The 22,344-nt window shown below is 39.9% G+C and overlaps 1 non-coding gene across 1 annotated transcript; it reads right to left on the bottom strand.

Annotated features, from left to right (window-relative positions):
• Window positions 1–697: 697 nt before the first annotated feature.
• On the bottom strand, window positions 698–804 carry LOC129642554 (U6 spliceosomal RNA). The gene has a single exon (XR_008709814.1). It is a non-coding gene; the product is annotated as a U6 spliceosomal RNA (small nuclear RNA).
• Window positions 805–22,344: the final 21,540 nt, after the last annotated feature.

Here is a 22,344-nt window from a genome sequence, read left to right as displayed (position 1 = left end):
AAGAAAAAATAAAAAGCTAATGGAGGGACTTCCCTAGTGGTCCAGTGGCTAAGACTCTATGATCCCAGTGCATGGGGCCCAGGTTCGATCCCTGGTCATGGAAATAGATCCCATGTGCCACAACTAAATGTTCATATGCCACAGTTCAAGATCCTGTGTGCCACAGTGATCAGTGATCTTACGGGCTGCAACTAAGACCTGGCACAGACCAATAAATAAATAAAAATAAATATTTAAAAAAGATCTAATGGAAATATTTTGATTTTGAATGTTTTCAGTTACTATACTAATATAGTATCTCTCTAAAGTTGACCATTAATATCCAGGGGAAAAAAGAGGAAATAATTATTGTTATTAGGTAAGAAGCTCAACATAGGATCACAAACATGGTTATAATGTTAGATCATTGTATTCGGATTAATATATTTTGACAACTAGACTCTACGTCCCTGTATGGCAGTTCCATCCCAGCATGAACCAACCATAGTTTGAGAAATGATGACATATGAACCATCATAGAAGATTTTGAAAACATAGAAAATCTTCTTTTGTGATTCTAAAGGGCAAGAAGTGACAAACTGTTTGTTTTTTTTTTTAATTACAGTAAATAAACTCAAGTGGCAGGTAGAATAAGACTACATTTTTTAAGTTTAGTTGATATGTATGTAATAGTGGGGTCTCTCTCTCTCTTTTCTTTTTTAATACAGAATGCTTTACAAGTTTGCATACCATACTTGCACAGTGGCCATGCTTGTCTTCTTTGTTTCATTCCAATTTTATTATCTGTGCTGCCAAAGTGAGTAGAGTGGGACCTTCATTTCAACTCAGTGCCGGGCATAGAATAGGCCATCAGTACATGCATTCCGAATGGATGAAGATGGTTGATACACTGATACTTGGCATAAGGTGTTGTATATTCTCATCACCCTATATAATGTAAGTGAACTAGCGCTTCTCTTGATTTTAGTTGTATTTTTGGCCACAATATGTTATAAGTAAACTGATCCATTTTTCCAAAAAAAAAAAAAAAATGAAGTCTGAATCACAAGATAAATAATGGAATGAAAAGACTTGTACCCATTTCCATCCTTATTGAAGGAGGAGGGTGGACGGTTCAAATGCAGAACCATTGCAAGCTCACAGCAGACATCCAGGGACCCCTTTATTTTCCCTTCACCACCTCTATTTTCTCCTCCCTCTTGTGTGACAAGCCTAATGATTGAGGACATTTCTACCTATTGAATATAAAAAGAAGCTAATCGTTTTGGGATCAAAATATCTTTAAAATGGCAAGGTGAGCAGATGTGAGCTTTGCTAGGTCAGTCCACAGGTCAGCCAGCAAACAGTGGCCACAGATTGATAGCCAGGTGAGAAATGCAGGTCAGAAGGGACAATTTAGAGAACAAGGGCAGTTAGTTAAGGGCTTTGGCTATAACCAGTAGAAGGATGGGGTGGGTGGTAAACAGATTTGAAGCCAGACTTGTATGGGATTGTGGAAATAGGCAAGACAGTCATGTTTAGGGGAAATTTCATTTGGCATCTGGCCAGGGTTACTTGGGGCTCCATCATGCTAGGCTTTTCAATCAGAGTGGGTAACTTTCCAGCAGCATTTAATATCTGTAAAGCAATCATAACTGCTTGTCAGTGGATGCACACAAGAGGAAGAAGGAGGGCAAGCTACTTAAGGAGCTAACAAAGGCTTCTGTCACTTTTACTTCCCTCAGAGTTTGAGTCTGCAGGTTTCTACCTGTTTACTTTTATGATAACATATTGAAAAATAGCTCAAGTTCTTTATAAAATGAATGGTTTGAATGTAATACTGACTTTATTTGAATACTTATCTTCAACCAGATAGCTCCCTTCGGTGATCTTTCCTCTGAGTGAAGCAGTTGACAGCTAAGGAGAGCTGCTAGTTTCAACGTGTTTACCTGTTCACTTCTGTCTGAGACCGCGGTTTGCCCTGACACAATGAACAAATATACAGAGGTTCAGAGACTAAGAGATTTTCTTGGGAAGAGACATGTATTGTTATTGTTCAGTCTCTTAGGTCATGTCCGACTTTTGTGACCCCATGGACTGCAGGATGACAGGCTTCCCTGTCCTTCACTATCTCCTGGAGTTTGCTCAAACTCACATCCATTGAGTCAGTGATACCATCCAAACATCTCATCCTCTGTTGCCTCCTTCTCCTCCTACCCTTGGACTGCAAGGAGATAGAACCAGTCAATTCTAAAGGGAATCAACCCTGAATATTTGTTGGAAGGAAGGACTGATGCTAAAACTGAAGCTGCAATACTTTGCCTACCTGATATGAAGAGCTGACTCATTGGAAAAGACCCTGATGCTGGGAAAGACTGAGGGCAAGAGACAGGTGTGAAAACTACTATTTATTTTTAAAGGGCAGGTTGAGGTTGTGTGTCTTTTGTGTTTGGTGAGACGTGTCAATCCAGTATGCAGAAGAAACATGATTCTGTAGAATTAGTATTTCACAAAGAGAATGAAAACACTGTCATTTCACAGTTTGGCACTGTGATAACTAAAAGTTCTTTATTATAAGTAAATGAGTTTTTCTTTAAAAACTGAAATTATCCTGAGAATGACCTTTATATCTTTTTGGTTATACATTTACAAGTATAATGTGTAGAATTAACATCTATTTAGCTCTAGTGGGACTCAAGTCCTTTAGAGACCTCTGCATACTGATTTTCTCTGCCCTGTTTTCTCTTATTTATTAAGACACCGGCTTCTTAATTAATCTGCCTCTTTCTCCTGTACATCTTAGAGTGAGATTCTTAAAGGAAGATCCAAGCACGTCCTGCATTTGAATAATCTGCACAATTTTTTCAATGCAGATTCCTGGGCCATAGTCCACCTTTACCAAATCAATTTTTTCTGAGCTTGAGGCCCATGGTTTTGCATTTTTAATAAAGTCATCAAGTGATACACACAAGAATTTCAAAATTCTTTCAAAATGGGAAAACGTATCTTCCAGGGAGTGGAAGCTTTAATGTAAAAGTGGGGCATGGGCAGGGAACTTAAAGATTTTATGCCAAGGGAACACAATCACACTTCAAGAAGAAGTTTTATAAACTTACACATTAAAAATGCACATTTCCAATAGTATTTTGCAAATACTTATCATACTGGAAATTTACTGGCAGGCTTCCCAGGTGGCTCAGTGAGTACAGAATCTGCCTGCAATGCAAGAGACTCGAGTTCAATCACTGGGTCTGGAAAATCCCCTGGAGAAGAGCATGGCAGCCCACTCCAGTATTTTTGGCTGGAGAATCCCATGGACAGAGGAGCCTGGTGGGCTACAGTCCATGGGGTCACAAAGAGTTGGGCAAGACTGAAACGACTGAGCACACGCACAATTTACTGGCCGGATTAATTGAACTGGAATAGATGCTTAATGTAGGAATACATACTTCTCCTTACGGGAAGTTTAAAAGTGACATCCAGTTCCAGTTCAGTCGCTCAGTCGTGTCCAACTCTTTGCGACCCCATGAATCGCAGCATGCCAGGCCTCCCTGGCCATCACCAACTCCTGGAGTTCACTCAGAGATGCCATCCAGCCATCTCATCCTCTGTCGTCCCCTTCTCCTACTACCCCCAATCCCTCCCAGCATCAGTGTCTTTTCCAATGAGTCAACTCTTTGCATGAGGTGGCTAAAGTACTGGAGTTTCAGCTTTAGCATCATTCTTTCCAAAGAAATCCCAGGGCTGATCTCCTTCAGAATGGACTGGTTGGATCTCCTTGCAGTCCAAGGGACTCTCAAGAGTCTTCTCCAACACCACAGTTCAAAAGCATCAATTCTTCAACACTCAGTCTTCTTCACAGTCCAACTCTCACATCCAACATGACCACAGGAAAAACCATAGCCTTGACTAGACGGACCTTTGTTGGCAAAGTAATGTCTCTGCTTTTGAATATGCTATCTAGGTTGGTCATGACTTTATTGCTTTAGTGGCCACAGAGACCCGCATTCCTGTGGCTGAGCATCACAGGAGGATTTTCTGTCCCATTGCACCATGGAAAAGCAGGAGTTGGCAACATCCTGACCCTATAACTATTACACACACAGTTACTTATATGTGACAAGTAGCAGAACTTGATGATAACACTTCAGTTGCTTGATATGTCAGTTTCTTAACTTGAGCTAGTGACCTAATATATTGCCAAGTAAGTCTTTCAAAAATGTCTACCAAAGCAGTAAATTTTGAACTAGGTCATGCAGAGACACCTATCAACACTGAGATGGACTACAGCTTGCCTCCCCAGTGCTTATGACAAGAGCAGTCCTTCCAGCCCTGGCTTCATATTCTAATCACTCAGAGCTTCCTAAAAAAACCCATAACTGAGCCTCATTATATAGTGGGGGATGAAATCAGAAGACCTGGAAAGGGATATCTTCAGTACTGAAAGGCTGAAGAGAGGTATATTTTGGAGAAAAATGGGCCCACATAAAATGTCCAATAGCCAAACCACAACATTTAGCACATTCTGTTAGTGAAGACTGTAGAATTGGAACACTGATAGTGAAAGTATAAACTCTCAACATTGGAGGGAATGAGAAGGGGACCATCATCAGACTAGACATTTCAATACTTTCCTAGAAGTACAAGGATGATTGGGATTGGTTGATTTGGAGGAGAGGATGCTGAAGCCTGAAAGGGGAGGGGAGAGCTACAGGACAGATGGAAAACCGTTAGTTCTGCACAGCACTGGAGAATGTGGTTCATAGGATCACAGGGACAGGGGAGAGTAGGGGTGAAGCAGGGACACAGAATGGGGGGTTAACTGAAGAACAGAATATTGACCACCCTGCCATAGCCTTTGCTTCCCCTGCACACAGAGGTCCTAGAAGCCAGGCAGCACTCCTTAAACAAACAAACCAAGGAAAAATGGGGAATATATTTTCTCATTGTACTGAATGAACAATCTAAGGAGAACCAAGACAGTCAGGATAAGCCCTGGGGCAAATGCCCCTGTTCTGTAATTTTAAAGTCCCTGGTGTGAGAGCTGGCCAGTTGACAAGCCCCACTACCACCAGAGAGCTCACAGACTGATTTCTGTGGCCTCATGCTTAACTCTAATTGAAAAACAAGGGACACTGAATATGAGAAAAGCTTGCAACAACAAAAAAAGAGAAAGATCAAAATTAACAAACAGGAAAAAATAAATGATCCTAGAGGAGATAGTTCGGAGAAGGCGATGGCACCCCACTCCAGTACTCTTGCCTGGAAAATCCCGGGGGCGGAGGAGCCTGGTAGGCTGCAGTCCATGGGGTTGCTAAGAGTCGGACACGACTGAGTGACTTCTCTTTCACTTTTCACTTTCATGCATTGGAGAAGGAAATGGCAACCCACTCCAGTGTTCTTGCCTGGAGAATCCCAGGGACGGGGAGCCTGGTGGGCTGCCGTCTATGGGGTTGCACAGAGTTGAACACGACTGAAGCAACTTAGCAGCAGCAGAGGAGATAGTTAATTCAGAATTCAGGAAAAAAACTCTTCTAATCTGTATTAGAGAAATGAGAGAAGACTCTGCACCCATAAACAAAACAGGATGCAATGAAAAAGGAAAATGAGAGAACAAAAAAGAGCTCTAGGTAGTTTAAAATATGTTGTCTGAACCTAAAACATAGAAAGTAAAAAATGAGTGGTTAGAAGATTGTTGAGTGAACTTTCTAGAATAAAAACCCAAATGTTAAAAAGACAGAAAATATGAGAGAAATGTTGTAAGACATATATTCACATATGCACTTATTCAAAAGCTCACATCCTGTTCATAGGCATTTTAGAAACAGAACAGGGAAGACAGGGAGGAAACAAGAAAGGAGATTTCCTAGAGTAGAAGACAAAAGTCTTCAGACTAAATAAGGCCAGGGAGTCCCCAGTACATCAAATATTAAAGCCCACACTGTTATATTGTCATAGATTTTCAGAATATCATGGGGAAAAATTATCCTAGTAATTTCCAAGGAGAAGAAACAGCACATCAATAAAATAACAAGTGTGAGTTTGGCACTGGTTATCCAGTCAACCATTTTGAACGCTAGAAGATAATGGAGGAATGCCTTCAAAGCTTTAAGTGGAAATTATGTTCAACTTAAAATGCTAAAAACAGTCAAGCCAACTGTCCAAAGAAGGACACATTTTTTAAAAACCTTAAAAAATGTAGCTCCCCTGAAACGTACTATCCTATGTCTCAGGATATTGCTTGAGGATATACTATAGCACAATGAGACAGAAAACCAGGAAAAGAACAACAGGTAAGGTCTAACAAACAGATGACCCGGTCTAGGAGAGGACTATGATGTCCATCCTAGAGAGATATCAGAAAAACCTGGAGCAGGATAATGGAAGGCTTGGGAAAAGGTATTAAAGGAAAAAAATCTTTAATACTATTCTTGACATCCTAAAATAATCTAGGAGACAGAAAGGGCAAAGTAAGAAACAAAACAAACCAAAACAAGTTTGGCAAAACTAATACAGTGTTTCAGGTTTAAAAATAAAATAAAATTAAAAAAAAACAAACAAAAAAACCCACATAGGAACTCTAAGAAAACAAACCAGATAAGAAACTAAGTATAGGACTTCCCCAGTGGTCCAGTGGTTAAGACTCCACGTTACCAATGCAAGGGGTGAGAGTTCGATCCCTGGTCAGGGAACTAAGATTCCACATGTTGCAAGGTGCAGCCAAAAAAAAGAAGCTAAGTATAACCATAGCACACTACTTAGTATTGTATGGATTTTATTTGTATTCTTATTAGAATGTGAAAAGTGGTTAATGACTGAATAGACTACCTAAAAAGATAGTATTACATACTTGTTAGGAGCAGTATCTCTAAAATTCTTACTGGTTGTATGAATCTAGAAATTTTCTTGATTTCTATTTTATTCAATTACCTTTCTATAAGATAGAAATAATAATAATTACGTATTTTATAGTTTTGTGAGGCTTAAATGAGTTATTTTACACAAAGTACTTGTAACAGTGCTTAACTCACAGAAAGTCCTCAATAGGTATTAGCTAAACAATAACAAACTACATAAAAAATAGAAGTATTTCTTGACACAGAACAAAATAAGCTAATAGTAGATTATGACTATAATGAATAAAACAAAAGCTTATAGATAAATTCATAATATAGGGATATAGAAAGAAACAACAGAAGAACCAAAAAATAAATAAAAGTATTGCTACTGAGGAATCAAGAAAGGTAAATATTTTTATCTTTAAATATCCTAAAATTTTATTCATCTATTAAAATGGAAAACAATAAAACAAATGAGAAAAAAAAAAAGGAATGTAAGGTATCTGGAATCTATAGAGGAAGCAAAAATTTTTTACCAAGAAGTAAAATTAACACTATGATATCTAGAATTCTTACTAGGAATTTCAGGAAACTCCAAGAGTTTGAGAAATATAGAATCATAGAAAAAAATGCCAATTTCTGGACAAAATTTGATCAGTTTAAAATAATTTAGTAATTCACCATAAAATAAAAAAGGTAATGTGTACTTCTACTGATGAAATCAAGCAAAAAATCACAATATATCTGAAAAACAAGTGAGGATCAATGTCAGTCACTCTTTTAGTTTCCCACCCCTTGAAATCATCAAGCATATTTTAAGGAGGTGTTTGATTACTGACTTCAAGCTCTTTGGGCATAATTTTTGCCATCCAGATATGCAGACGACACCACTCTATGGCAGAAAGTGAAGAGGAACTAAAAAGCCTCTAGATGAAAGTGAAAGAGGAGAGTGAAAAAGTTGGCTTAAAGTTCAACATTCAGAAAATGAAGATCATGGCATCTGGTCCCATTGTGGACCAATCTATTCATGGCAAATAGATGGGGAAACAGCAGAAACAGTGTCAGACTTTATTTTTTGGGGCTCCCAAATCACTGCAGATGGTGACTGCAGCCATGAAATTAAAAGACGCTTACTCCTTGGAAGAAAAGTTATGACCAACCTAGATAGCACATTGAAAAGCAGAGACATTACTTTGCCAACTAAGGTCCGTCTAGTCAAGACTATGGTTTTTCCTGTGGTCATGTATGGATGTGAGAGTTGGACTGTGAAGAAAGCTGAGCGCCGAAGAATTGATGCTTTTGAACTGTGGTGTTGGAGAAGACTCTTGAGAGTCCCTTGGACTGCAAGGAGATCCAACCAGTCCATTCTGAAGGAGATCAGTCCTAGGTGTTCTTTGGAAAGAATGATGCTAAAGCTGTAACTCCAGTACTTTAGCCACCTCATGCAAAGAGTTGACTCATTGGAAAAGACTCTGATGCTGGGAGGGATTGGGGGCAGGAGGAGAAGGGGACGACAGAGGATGAGATGGCTGGATGGCATCATCAACTCGATGGACATGAGTCTGAGTGAACTCCGGGTGTTGGTGATGGACAGGGAGGCCTGGCATGCTGCGATTCATGGGGTCGCAAATAGTCGGACACGACTGAATGTCTGAACTGAACTGAACTGGGCTTCTCCAATTCTCTTTCTTTCCTGGCTGCTGTATGACTATTCTGCATCATTAGATTTCCTTTTCTGTGTTCCCAAAGGATGAGCATATTTGCGGTCAGGCTTGGAAATCTGATCTTTATCCTGAATCTGCTCAAAAGCCACGAGAGATGAATTATGTGGATAGTCTTGTTTTATTAAGGAAATGTATAATACATACTTAAAATAGCAAGGCTTGCTTTGGTGAATTTCATCACTGCTTCCTAATCTGGACCTCATAGAACATGCATTTTTGGGGGCTGTTTGATTTCTTTTATTTTTTGGTCAGTGTCTAAGACCTTAAAATTCATAGTTTTAATTTAGTTGTTTGCTTAGGCTAGAGATATCAATGACAAAATATTTCTGTCTGCCAAAGCTGACCAGTATTTCCCAAAATCTGGAAGAGAACTCACTCTAAGAGCTTTAGTTGGGCTCCTAGGACTATGGTCTTTCGGTTCAGTTCAGTTCATTCGCTCAGTTGTGTCCGACTCTTTGCGACTCCATGAATCGCAGCACGCCAGGCCTCCGTGTCCACCACCATCTCCCAGAGTTCACCCAGACTCATGTCCATCGAGTCAGTGATGCCATCCAGCCATCTCATCCTCTGTCGTCCCCTTCTCCTCTTGCCCCAAAGCCCTCCCAGCATCAGAGTCTTTTCCAATGAGTCAACTCTTCACATGAGGTGGCCAAAGTACTAGAGTTTCAGCTTTAGCATCATTCCTTCCAAAGAAATCCCAGGGCTGATCTCCTTCAGAATGGACTGGTTGGATCTCCTTGCAGTCCAAGGGACTCTCAAGAGTCTTCTCCAACACCACAGTTCAAAAGCATCAATTCTTCGGCGCTCAGCCTTCTTCACAGTCCAACTCTCACATCCATACATGACCACAGGAAAAACCATAGCCTTGACTAGACGAACCTTTGTTGGCAAAGTAATGTCTCTGCTTTTGAATATGCTATCTAGGTTGGTCATAACTTTCTTTCCAAGGAGTAAGCATACATGTATATATACTTGTGTTTCTCTTCTACTCTTTGAAATCACATGGACTGTAGCCCACTAGCCTCTTCTGTCCATGGAATTTTCCAGCCAAGAATACTGGAATGGGTTGCTATTTCCTTCTCCAAGGGATCTTCCCAACTCAGGGATTGAACCCGTGTCTCTTGTGTCTCCTGCATTGGCAGGCAGATTCTTTACCAGTGTGCCACCTGGGAAGCATCTCTTCTAAATGGTACAGAAAGGCTCATATGAAATTTCTAGCTTTAATGAAACTTAAGAATATAAAGTAACATGAAGTACTATTGGAATTAATGTCATCAGTGGCTTAAGGCTTTGTTCTCATAACTTTTTAGTTCCACTAGGTCTCCCCATCTTCCCTTTTCTTTCAAATATCACATATGATTCAGCTGTTTGTCATGCTTAGTGGAAACATGTGACTTTGATAGAAGAATTTAAAGGAGCATGGTTGGAGCTGTTTTCTCCTGATGACTGTCCACTGCTAGCTTCAAGGTTGGCAGTTCTGATGCTAGGGATGGAGCTTCTAGGGGGTCAGGAACAGAAAACTCAGGTCGGAGGGAAGAGTCACAGAGGTTACTACTAGTATGTGGAAAATAGAGAGGAGTGAGGAAGGCAATGTGGCTATAGCTCAGCAGGGGAGAGAGCTCCTGGAGGTGAGGTCAGAGAGGTAAATGAGATGATGAGATCAGGGGGTAGATTTCGCAGGAGCTGGGAGGCTTTGAAAAATGTTTCTGAAGGACCTTTACTTTGGGAGAAGTGGGAGAATACTGGAAAGTTTTAAGTAGAAGAATACGAGATTTTAAAGGATAACTCTGAACTGAATTGGCTACTCTTTTGAGAGTAGATTATATGGAGGAAGAGTGAAGCAGGAAGACCAAAAGAAGGATAAGGCTACTGTAATGAACAGGCCATAGATGATGGTTGCTTGGACTGGCAAGCTGGTGATGAAGGATCTGAAAGATGATTGGTTGGATTCTGTCTCTGTTGTGAAGATGGAATCAATAGGATATGCTGATCATTTGAATGTTGAACATACAAAAGAGAGGTCAGGGCTGACTCCATGATCATGGCCTGAACAACTGGAAGGATGGAGTCACCATTTACTGAGCAGGACATGTATGTCTTCAGGTAAAGCAGGCTAGTGGAAGAAGATCAGGAGATCAGTGTAAGAAATGTCAAATTTGAGAATCTGTTACAAATATTAATACAAAGTTGATATGAATAACCAGGAAGTAAAATTCTTACTTTTCTATATTCATTTTCAAAGTTGAGTTGACACAGACTAAATATCATGAGATAAATTTATATCTTGATGATAATTTTAGATCTTTCATATAAAAATTCTATGGCAGATCTATTTTTTGTTGCTCTTATTGAATCATAAATTATGATCACTTCTAAAAAGACTTCCAAAATAAAGCATAACAGCAAAGCTTGAAAATACAGTCCTTTACCCTTCTTCCCCAAATTGACACCAATGAGCCTCAAAAGCCTGAGGGCCCTTTACTCTCAGATCATTCATTATTATAATAAAGCATGTCATGTCAAAATTCACCAGGCATTTCACAAAGCATATTTTACACTTGACTTGCCCCTGAGCATTTAGATATTTATTTCTCCCTGAAGCCACCTGTAAAGTTAGATTAGATAATGCTGAGGAGTTTGGTTTTACTCAGGTGTGCTGACAGGCACAAAAAAATAAATCCTTGGGAATTTTCCAGATTTCAGTTGTCCTTTGTCTGTGCAAGTTACATGAACCACACAAACAAAGAAGGGTAGAATTTAATTTATTCATCTTTCTCCTTACTGAAAATGGTGTAGCCAGTTTATGTTATTCAGAGGAGGCTTTATTACTCTCAAATCTCGGGCAAATCCACAGTGGAGATAGATATGAGTCTACTGGGAGAGACTCGGAAGGACTCGAGGCTTGAGAATTTTCCAAAGCAGCTCTCAAATGTCCTCTGTCACTGCAGCTGTTCTTCCCCTCACCCCATCCCTTCTTGCAAATGACTGTATCTCCTAACTCATCCTCCCACGACTCTTGACATCAAAACTCCAGATTGTCTAAACATCCAGACTCCAACCTCAGATCCTCTATTCCCACTTCTTTTTTTTTTTTTTTTGAGATTCTCTATTTTTATTTATTTTTAAAAAATGTATCAATTTTTGATTGGAGGATAATTGCTTTACAATATTGTGTTGGTTTCTGCCATACAACAACATTATTCCCACTTTTGAAAGTACTCACTGGCATCCTACTGCTCACGTTCCATAAAACTTTTTGCCCGCCCCCTCCCCCTAAATTAGAATACTTCTTCATAGCCTTTTCATGCCTGGCACTTTCAAACAAAGATTTATATTAACTAATCCCTGAAGCCACAGTTATCCTATGCCCCGTGGAATTCCATTACTCCCACACTTAGGGCCTCTCCTCCCGGCAGAATTCAATTGTTAGTCCCAAGAAGAGAGACATGGAAGGGTGGATTGGAAGATCGGTGTTCCAGGACAAAGCAAAGCATGAGTGAGGAGGCTCTTCAATGAGGCTATGAAAGAACAGTGAACAATTTCAGTTGTCCAATGTATAAAAAAAGCAAATAGGTGAAAAATACACAAGGGGTGGATCTTACAGGGTCTCAAATGCCCAGTCCAAGAGTTTGGAATTTATTTGTGAAGCATAGGTACTATATATCACAGGGAACTAGATTCAATATCCTGTAATAAATTATTAATATAACAGAAAAGAATATGAAAAGAATATGTATGTATGCATATATATGTATGTATAACTGAATCATATACCTGGAAACTAACACAACATTGAAAATCAACTATACTTCAATTACCAAAAAAAAGCCTTTGTTAAAAAAAAGTGCAGGTAGTCACTGAAAACTCCTCAGCTGGGTAGTAACATAATAATGAACATGGAAAAGAGCTAACATAGTACAATTTTATAACTTACTAAGTTCGCTCCTATATGTGATCTGAATTATTGATTGGTTTTCATTATGAATTTTTCTTCTGCACCAACATTTAATCGGGATCAAAGAGAGAGGAAATACTGGGAGCAAAAGGACCTGTTAAAGCCATTGCAATGATGTTTGAGATTTTAAGTCTGAGTGATGGGCTGGGGACTGAAATTATCAAAAGTGAGGGAAGGAGGACACTGAAGGTAGATGATGGTGATTCATTTTTTGGGACACATTGAATGTGACATGGTAACCAGAAATGCAGGCATGTTTTACATGCCGTTAGATCTGTGGGACTCTAAAACACAAAGCTATAGATTAGGAAGGTATGCACATGGAACACTGTGTGATGATCAAAGGAGATCAAGTAAAAAGAGAAATTCAAGGACAAAATTTCTATAGCAGGAGGAGGAAAAGAAGCTAGAGAATATTATGAGCTTTATGAAGACTGGTCCTTGTCCTGACTGTTCAGCTCTGTAATCCAGCATCTAGTACTGTCGCTGGTACCAAGCAGGCTTTCAATAAATGTCTGTAGACTGCATGGCTGAAGCATTGCCAAATTGCCCTCTGGTGGAAAATGTCCCTCTGCCTATCTGAAGGTATGAATTTAACGATGGATGCTGCGGAAAGGAAAGCAAGAAGCTTGTGCAGAGGTAACTGGTTTGTTCCATTTCCAACAGTGTGTTTTGGTCTAAAGCCATCTAAATAAGAGCAAAAGGGGAAGAAAATGGGGAAAAAAATTCTTGCTAGTGAGGCCAATTCCCAAAGCCAGGGTGGCTTTGGCTTCTTTTTGTTTATGTTTTTAATGAGTAATCATTTGTTAAATTTATCCATTGACTGTCAAAAATTCCATCCTTTCTATTAATTTACAACCAGAGGAAATTCCTAGGAGATTTCTGAAGTTTTCCTTTGTCCAATATTTGGATGAGCCATGGGCTGCACGATGCTTACATAACCTTTAAAGTCAGAAAAAATAGAAAGTAACCCAAATGGCAGTTTTATGAGACTTCTGAAGGGTGGGTTTCAGGAACGATTCTGCGATTGAGATCACAGTTTATTTTCAGCATTGGCTATGTGGAAAATTTGTTTTACTTTTGTAATATCACACACAATTTAAGGAGCCTTGAATGTGTTTCCTTTAAACCACTTTAAACTCCTTTGTGGGTACAGGATCAACCAATCAACTGAAAAATTCGTGAAGTAAAAACAGTTAACTTATTTGAATAACTTATCCCACAGTACAAAAAAGATCTTAATTATCATAGAATACACAGAAAAACGATACAAAAAAGATCTTCATGACCCAGAAAACCATGATGGTGTGATCACTCACCTAAAGCCAGACATCCTGGAATGTGAAGTCCAGTGGGCCTTAGGAAGCATCACTATGAACACAGCTAGTGGAGGTGATGGAATTCCAGTTGAGCTATTTCAAATCCTAAAAGATGATGCTGTGAAAGTGCTGCATTCAATATGTCAGCAAATTTGGAAAACTCAGCAGTGGCCACAGGACTGGAAAAGATCAGTGTTCATTCCAATCCCAAAGAAAGGCAATGCCAAAGAATGTTCAAACTACTGCACAATTGCACTCATCTCACATGCTAGCAAAGTAATATTCAAAATTCTCCAAGCCAGGCTTCAACAGTACATGAAATGTGAACTTCTAGATGTTCAAGCTGGATTTAGAAAAGGCAGAGGAACTGGAGACCAAATTGCCAACATCCACTGGATCATCGAAAAAGCAAGAGATCCAAAAAAAAATCTACATTTGCTTTATTGACTATGCTAAAGCTTTTGATTGTGTGGATCACAACAAACTATAGAAAATTCTTAAAGAGATGGGCATACCAGACCACCTGACCTGCCTCTTGAGAAATGTGTATGCAGGTCAAGAAGCAACAGTTAGAACTGGACATGGAACAACAGACTGGTTCCAAATCAGGAAAGGAGTACATCAAGGCTGTATATTGTCACTCTGCTTATTTAACTTATATGCAGAGTATATCATGCCAGGCTGGATGAAGCACAAGCTGGAATCAAGATTGCCAGGAGAAATATTGATACCCTCAGATATGCAGATGACACCACCCTTATGGCAGAAAGTGAAGAAGAACTAAAGAGCCTCTTGATGAAAGTGAAAGGGGAAAGTGAAAAAGTTGGCTTAAAACTCAACATTCAGAAAACTAAGATCAAGGCATCCAGTCCCATCACTTTATGGCAAATAGATGGGGAAACAATGGAAACAGTGAGAGATTTTATTTTTGGGCTCCAAAATCACTGCAGATGGTGATTGCAGCCACGAAATTAAAAGACTCTTGCTCCTTGGAAGAAAAGCTATGACCAACCTAGACAACATATTAAAAAGCAGAGGTATTACTTTGCCAACAAAGGCCCATCTAGTCAAAATTATGGTTTTTCTGGTAGTCATGTATGGATGTAAGACTTGGACTATAAAGTAAGCTGAGCACCGAAGAATTGTTACTTTTGAACTGTGGTATTGGAGGAGACTCTTGAGAGTCTCCTGGACAGCAAGGAGATCCAAGCAGTCAATCCTAAAAGAAGTCGGTCCTGAATATTCATTGGAAGGACCAATGTTGAAGCTGAAACTCCAATACTGTGGCCACCTGGTGCGAAGAACCTATTCATTGGAAAAGACCCTGATGCTGGGAGGGATTGGAGGCAGGAGGAAAAGGGGACGACAGAGGATGAGATGGTTGGATGGCATCACTGATGCGATGGACATGAGTTTAAGTAGGTTCTGGGAGTTGGTGATGGACAGGAAAGCCTGGCATGCTGCAGTCCATAGGGTCGCCAAGAGTCAAACACTGAGTGACTGAACTGAACTAAACAGAGAAGTAAGCCTATTTTTTTCCCCCACAGGCTTCAAAGGGGGAAAATCCAGTCTTGGAAGTGAATGTGGGGCAGTGACAAACATATGCCAGATAACTCATTCAAATAAGGAAAAGGAATACCCTCGTGTACCTATAGCTGTGCCACAGTCTCAAACAGGCATACATTGTTTCCTTTCTGAGGATGCCAAGCACCCATACTCCCCGCCCTTTTGGGGGACTTGTTCCTCCTCCTTCCTTCCCTCCTCATCCAACCCATGGTTCCCATAGAAACCACCAAATTCTTACAAGGCAGCATTGCTGATTAGTACTTTGATTAGTCCAGAGATGGGTACCTTCCTAGCTGAGCCATTCCAAACTCTCCCCTGAGCAGTTTTAACCACCAAGCAGAGACTCAGTGCCCCTCTGGTACACAGGAATCCCACAATGGGAAATGAAAAGCCATCATAGTGTCTTGCAGAGAAGGCAATGGCACCCCACTCCAGTACTCCTGCCTGGAAAATCCCATGGATGGAGGAGCCTGGTAGGTCACTGAGGGTCGGACACAACTGAGCGACTTCCCTTTCACTTTTCAGTTATGCATTGGAGAAGGAAATGGCAACCCACTTCAGTGTTCTTGTCTGGAGAATCCCAGGGACAGGGGAGCCTGGTGGGCTGCCGTCTATGGGGTCACACAGAGTCGGACTCGACTGAAGTGACTTAGCAGCAGCAGCAGCATGGTGTCTTGCCCCATGGAGAAGTTAAGACTTCAGTGAAAGAGAATGAAGGCAATCTGCAAGAGGAGCCTAGCAGAGTCATGGAGAGGGAAAGGGGGAGAAGGAGAATGAAAATGAGAGAGACCTTGCAAAACCCAGGTGGACTGGACATTTCCTGTTGACTTCCGGCCCAGATGCATTTGTATCCTTTCTGTTTCTTCAAACTTTAGTCTCCACGAACAAGTAACCCCCCTTTCCTATTTTGGTTCCCTGGCTTAGTTCTAGATCATTTTCTGTTAGTTGCAACCAAAAACTAAAAACAAAACAAAACAAAAGAACCAGACCTCTCAGCCCTTCAAAACAAAACAAAAATAAAAGCTGTGCATGTTTGAGTTAAATTCAATAATTGTAACTTGATGTAGACTTCTGAAAGGCAAATTAACTGTAGCTCTGAAGAGTCTGAGTGTAGAAGTCACAGTCAGGATGAGCTGAGAGCAGTTTAAGAAAACTGACAAAGGCTACTGTTTCCCTGTGTGAGATTGCAGAGCAACACACCCATTGAAAAGAATAAACAACTCAGCTCTAGATTTTTCTTCCAAAGTAGGTTTATATTTGACTCATGTAAAGAAAATGAATTGAAACTGATATTCTCCACTGAGCCAATCAGCCTTCCTAAGATGCATCCTAAATTAAAAAGAGAATAGAATCTCTTCTGGGACAGGAGAAGGGCAAGCAGACAACTACTGTGTTGCGGCAAAACTACAGACATTTCAAGGCCAATCCCCAGCCTGACCCAAGTCATGCTCCTTTTATATGACTTGACTTGAAAATGGTGCAGCTCTGAAATGGAGAGGAATTCTTCCCAACTATCAATCTGTGTAGAGTTTGTTGGGGAGTTTACATACTCTTTATCTGCTCTGCAGACGAAAACAAAAATATACCAAAAGAAAAAAAAAAAAAACCTTCAAAATTCGAGTAAAAGCAAGAATGGAAGTGGAGAAGCAAATTCTAGCTGCAAACCACCAAACCCATAATTTTACACTCTACAAGCATCTAAATAAACAAAATCACGCTGTGTAAACACTTCTGATAAAGGACTAGCACACAGTGTTTAATAGCCCTAGGGGAAATAAAAAGACAGCATAAATACGTTTTTTTCACAAAAGGCACATTCTCTGTAGTTTTAGAAAAATTATTATTTTCAAAGAAACAGTGATGTCTCTCTAATTTCCCACTTAAAGTAAGTATCATATACAAAAATGTGAGTTTAGGGAGATAACAATGTTTATGAATTGAGAGTGCCCATAATTCCCAGTAAAGAGTTTACTTTGAGTAACTTTCTGAAACTTTAAAGTAGGATATAGTCAGTAAATATAGTGTGCATTTACTCAATATTATACAGAGAACTACTTCTGTGTCCAACCCTAAAGATGAGGACAGATTCCCCTGCAGTGTCAATTTATTAATGTCCAAAATAAATGTATTTAATAATCCATAAGAATGTTTTGGTGAACATAACAATTATGTTATGTTCATAACAATTATGTTGTTATGCTGTATAATAAATAGAGCAAGTACATGAATAATCTTGAGGAAGTATTTTACTCAGGCTATGGTGAAGGGCTTTCCTGGTGGCTCAGTGGTAATGCCAACGTGGGAGACACGATTTCGATCCCTGGGTTGGGAAGATCCCCTGGAGATGGAAATGGCAATCCAATCCAGTATTCTTGCCTGGGAAATCCCATAGACAGAGGAGCCTAGCAGGCTACAGTCATGGGGTCACAAAAGAGTCAGACATGACTTAGCGACTGAACAATGAAAAACCTGGTGAAGAAGGAAGAGCTATATTTTATACTAAAATAGACTATTCACTGGAAATGAGTGGGATATTTTTGTCTGCCAGATTCAGCATCTCCTTGCTCTGGATGATGCTGAGTACATGTAAACATTTCTGCATCTTGGTCTTTCCATTTCTGTAATCCAGGAAGACCACCTACCTTCTCTTTCTTTCTTTAGACTGGAAAGATACAACTGATGGAATTTGAATTCTTGTTCAATCATATATATTAAGATATCCCTAATCTCCTTAAACACATACTTATAGACTGTATCTTTTAATCTGGGTGACCTCTAAAAATTACTTAATCACATAACAAGGTATAGCTAATTCCTCAGAAGTAGCTAATTACTCTGCAGTTGGTAGGATTCTTGAGGCCTTATTCCTATACATAGGAGGTACCAAGACGTTTGCGAGAAAGAACTCATTCCAAAGCCATGAGGAGATGGAGAAGAGCCAATGAACTGATATTGGAAAGGAGGGATGAGTCTGGACACAATTTGTCACCTAGATTACACTCTGGCTCAGCTCCTATAGCCTCATGGCCAAGTTTGTGGAGGATAAAATCTGAGCGGAAGAACAAGTAGAAGTTAAAAAGCTAGTCTTTCTAAAATCTCTCTGGGGCATTACGGGTACAAAGCAGCTGGCCCATAGGCACCAGGAGTGGCACTAATCGTGATGACATTACTGACCATGAAAGCAGCAACATTAGTGGAAGCAGAGTTTGCTGCAGCTGCGGCTGTTTGTCATGTCCTTACTCGGGCAGAGTTACACTTGGGGTAGATCTTGTGACATCTTTTTCTGTAGGCAGCAGCAGCGGCAGAAGCAGCTGGTGGTGTTTTTGGTGGGAGGCACAGCTGCCACCAGGATCTTCATCACCAGGAATCAAGACAAAAGAGGGAGAGAATTCAGACACGCCATGGTGGTCAAGAGGGTTAGTTCTCCAAGCACAAGGGAGAACCCCCTTGGGACATGCAAGCTCCATCGGTGAAAAAAACAAAAATGGTTCCTTCTGAGCACACAATGATAAACTTTGACAAATGCTATTTAGCTATTGATGTTGATGTTCTATCTCCAGGCTGAAATGATTTGGGAAATCTAGGTCACATACCATATGCCCCACCAGCTATGCCTCTCTGGCTGGAGTCACTCACTGTTGTATTTGAGTGTAAAGGCCAAGAAATCTTTGCTGCCAACGCATGCTACTTTGAGCTGCATTCGTGGTGCTCTGTCATTTCAATGACCAGTGTCAAGACCTGTATTTGTGGCAATACAAGTATTGACCCCTTTAGTGAGCATGAATAAAAATCTAAAACTTTCCCATACTAACTAGGCCCTTCCACCCTGAAGGTCTGTCATATGCATGATGTCTTTCTGAGAAAAGCAGCTGCAGGGGGATTCCCTGGGCATGGAGACTCATGCTTTCTGCCAGGTGACCCCGCCCTGGTCACAGTTAACTGGTCCAAGGACTGATGCTTGATACAAAAGCAGTCCATTTAGAGGCTACTACAAAAGCTTTTGAGCACGGATGGTGACAGGCTGAACTAATCAGATTCTCTCTCTGGATGAATTTGAATGCCAGATATCCAAAGAGATTTGGCAGAGCAGTGGCATGGGATGAGGGAGACAGGGAAAGGAGGCAATAGGGAGATGTCACGTATCAGGAGTAAGGAGATGCTCAGAAGCAAAGAGGTTAAGAGCAGAGAGTGCTGGTCAGAGTGGCAAAGTAATCTCAGAAGAAGGGAAAGCAGAGATAACTTGAGATCTATTAGGAGGATGTGTAACAGTAGGAAGCATTATATTCTGATGTCATTCTATTGGTTTGGCCAAAAAGTTCATTTGAATTTTTCCATCAGATGTTACAAAAAAAGCTAAACAAACTTTTTGGCCAGCCCAACAGATTCTGTTCTAGTTCCTTGAGGCCTGAATTGGCAGCTGCTGTTAGTAAACATTCAAACAACTTATTATAAATTATTATTTAGTATAAATGGTAAACTCGAGAGAGAAATCAAAGTATTTGAGAGGCAGATCATTTAATATACAGAAAAATGCATGCTTTTGTTTGCTTGTTTTGCTTGTGTAGAAAGGTATTCATATGTGGGACAGTTAATCCAGGCTTCAAAATATGCCATAGATGCCAATATAAAACTCATTTTTTCCCCATTACTACTATTTCAGTGGACATCTTGTGTTTAACCATCATTGCAAGGTTCTGTGCTCCTTGTAACCTGAAAGAGCTTAGAGTCCTCATTTTGCTATATATCTTTAAAATAAAATCCCCAGACCCGAATATCTTGAGTAGGTCTTCTGCTCATCCCAACCTCCAAGAACATGAGAGAAAGAATGGGTGGTAAGTTTGTGCTGCCACCTGGAAACTGTGTGTATAGATACCTTTGAATAAATTTGCTGAAGTTACAAAGAGCAGCCTGCAGGAAAAACAAAATTAGTCTTCAAGAGCCAGCTTCCTAGTTTGTAATTGTAATGTGAAGTTTCTTCCTCTTTCTCACAACTACTTGTCTCCCCTTTTCCTAACCATCACTTATACCGTACCATTCCTGTTAAGAGAGTTGCACTTGACTTCTATTTCAATAAGGTACTAATAGATCAGCTAACACATTCACACCTTTCAGACTGCCCCCTCCAACGACTGGGAAAAAGTGTAAAAATAGAATGAACCAAGTGTGTTCACAAACGCTAATTTGCCACGAGGACAAATGTTAAGCATTGAGGGTCAACATAGTTTCTGGTGCTCCTTGCAGAAACAAAACACTACAGCGTATAACAGAGTTGCATCGAAAGATCATGCCTTTGGACACTGTTGTTTCTCTTAGCTGCTAAAACTGCTGCTTCAGTAAAGTCAAAGTTTAATTCAGTTCTTGACCAAATGAACAAAAAATAACAAAGAGTCATCAATAAAATTTGGAGGGAGGAAAAAAGAATAATCAGTGGGCCTTTGACCTGGCACATATTGAATTGTCTTATAAAGCTATAGCAATGAAAACTGGTTTTTGTGTAGATCTCTAATCTGAGATATTTTTTGCATAATCACACCAAAATGGTCCTACAAAAGTATAAATGCATTTTTAAAAAACTTCCAAGAAATTTGAACCAAAGATGTACTTGACACTTATTCTATTTCTAAACCTGACAGCAAAAATGAACTTTTATTTTATACAGTGCTATTCTGTTGGGATTTTTAAATCACATGTTAATTAATTAATCACTGCATTAATTTTGCAGTCATATCAATTCAATAAAATACTTCAAAAGTCTGTTATAAGTAAGCCAGCCTCCCCAAATAAATTTATCCTATTCTACTAATTACATTTGTAAGTTTCATATAACCCACATATATCATCGAGAACATTATATAAATGTTATTGTTAAGTCTGAACATCCCCACCTTCTCACACCTAGTCTCCTGTAGTATCCGCTTTACATTGGTTTATGAAAAAGGCCATAGTAAATAGAAAAATGAAAGTATTGAAAGGCAGATCATTTAATATATAAATGAATTCTCAGAAAATGCACAAACTTTTTGCTTACTTTGCTTACATGATGAAGTAGTCATGAGTAGGACAGATAACCCACGTTTTAAATATATATTGTACATGAGGCCAGGCCACATCCTGATTAATCGAAGTGGGGTTTTTCTTACTCTCAGCAATCCTGGGAGCAGATGTGAATCACGGAGAGCTTTCATTAGTGAGTGTGGGAATGTGAGGGGGAGGGTTGGACGAGGGTGGTGAGCTCTCCCGGCCCATAAAGGCAGACAAGGAGCTATGCGGGCACTGTGGCTCCATCTTTGCATGGAAGCAGCTACTGTGGCAAGAATTCTAGCATATTACGTGGGCAGTCCCTTTCAGCCATCGTGGAGCTCTCTAGTCCTAGACAGCATGTCTAGCTTTCACACCACCATGAATGGGAAGAGAGCGCAGCCAGGAATGAATAGAGACCTTGTGAGAACCCTGTTCTCTCCCTGGGACGGATTAAGGCACCAACAGGGAACATCAGAATGATCACAGATGGCTCAGGAATTTGGTGAGGATGTCTATTTCACACAGTACTTACTAATGAAATGATTGCTTACCCATGAAATGATTGCTTTTTAGGTCATATGGAAATACTCTCACTTCAAAACAGTCATATAAACACAGTCACACTAAAATGACTGCCTCTAAAGCACAGTATCAGAATCTTCCATCCTGACAGGGAAATGGAACAGAATATGTGAAGTTTGAATTTGATCTTGTTTTTGCCACATAATTCTTTATTTATTCTAACAAAATTTCACACACAAGCCCACGTTTCTGGGAAAAAATAAAAATTGGCCTGGTAAAAGTAAAATTGGGAGACCCAGAATCTCTATCTTTCAGCAGACAGATCTGCTTCCTGCCCACTGCACACTCTCTTTCTTAAACCACATCTCAAAGGCTCTGAAGAACCCTCAGAACTCTGAGTCAATACAAAAAGATATCCT

Source organism: Bubalus kerabau, chromosome 1 (genome assembly GCF_029407905.1).
Source record: "Bubalus kerabau isolate K-KA32 ecotype Philippines breed swamp buffalo chromosome 1, PCC_UOA_SB_1v2, whole genome shotgun sequence".
In the NCBI taxonomy this organism is placed as follows: Eukaryota; Metazoa; Chordata; class Mammalia; order Artiodactyla; family Bovidae; genus Bubalus; species Bubalus kerabau.
This window is presented reverse-complemented; position numbering and strand designations above follow the sequence as displayed.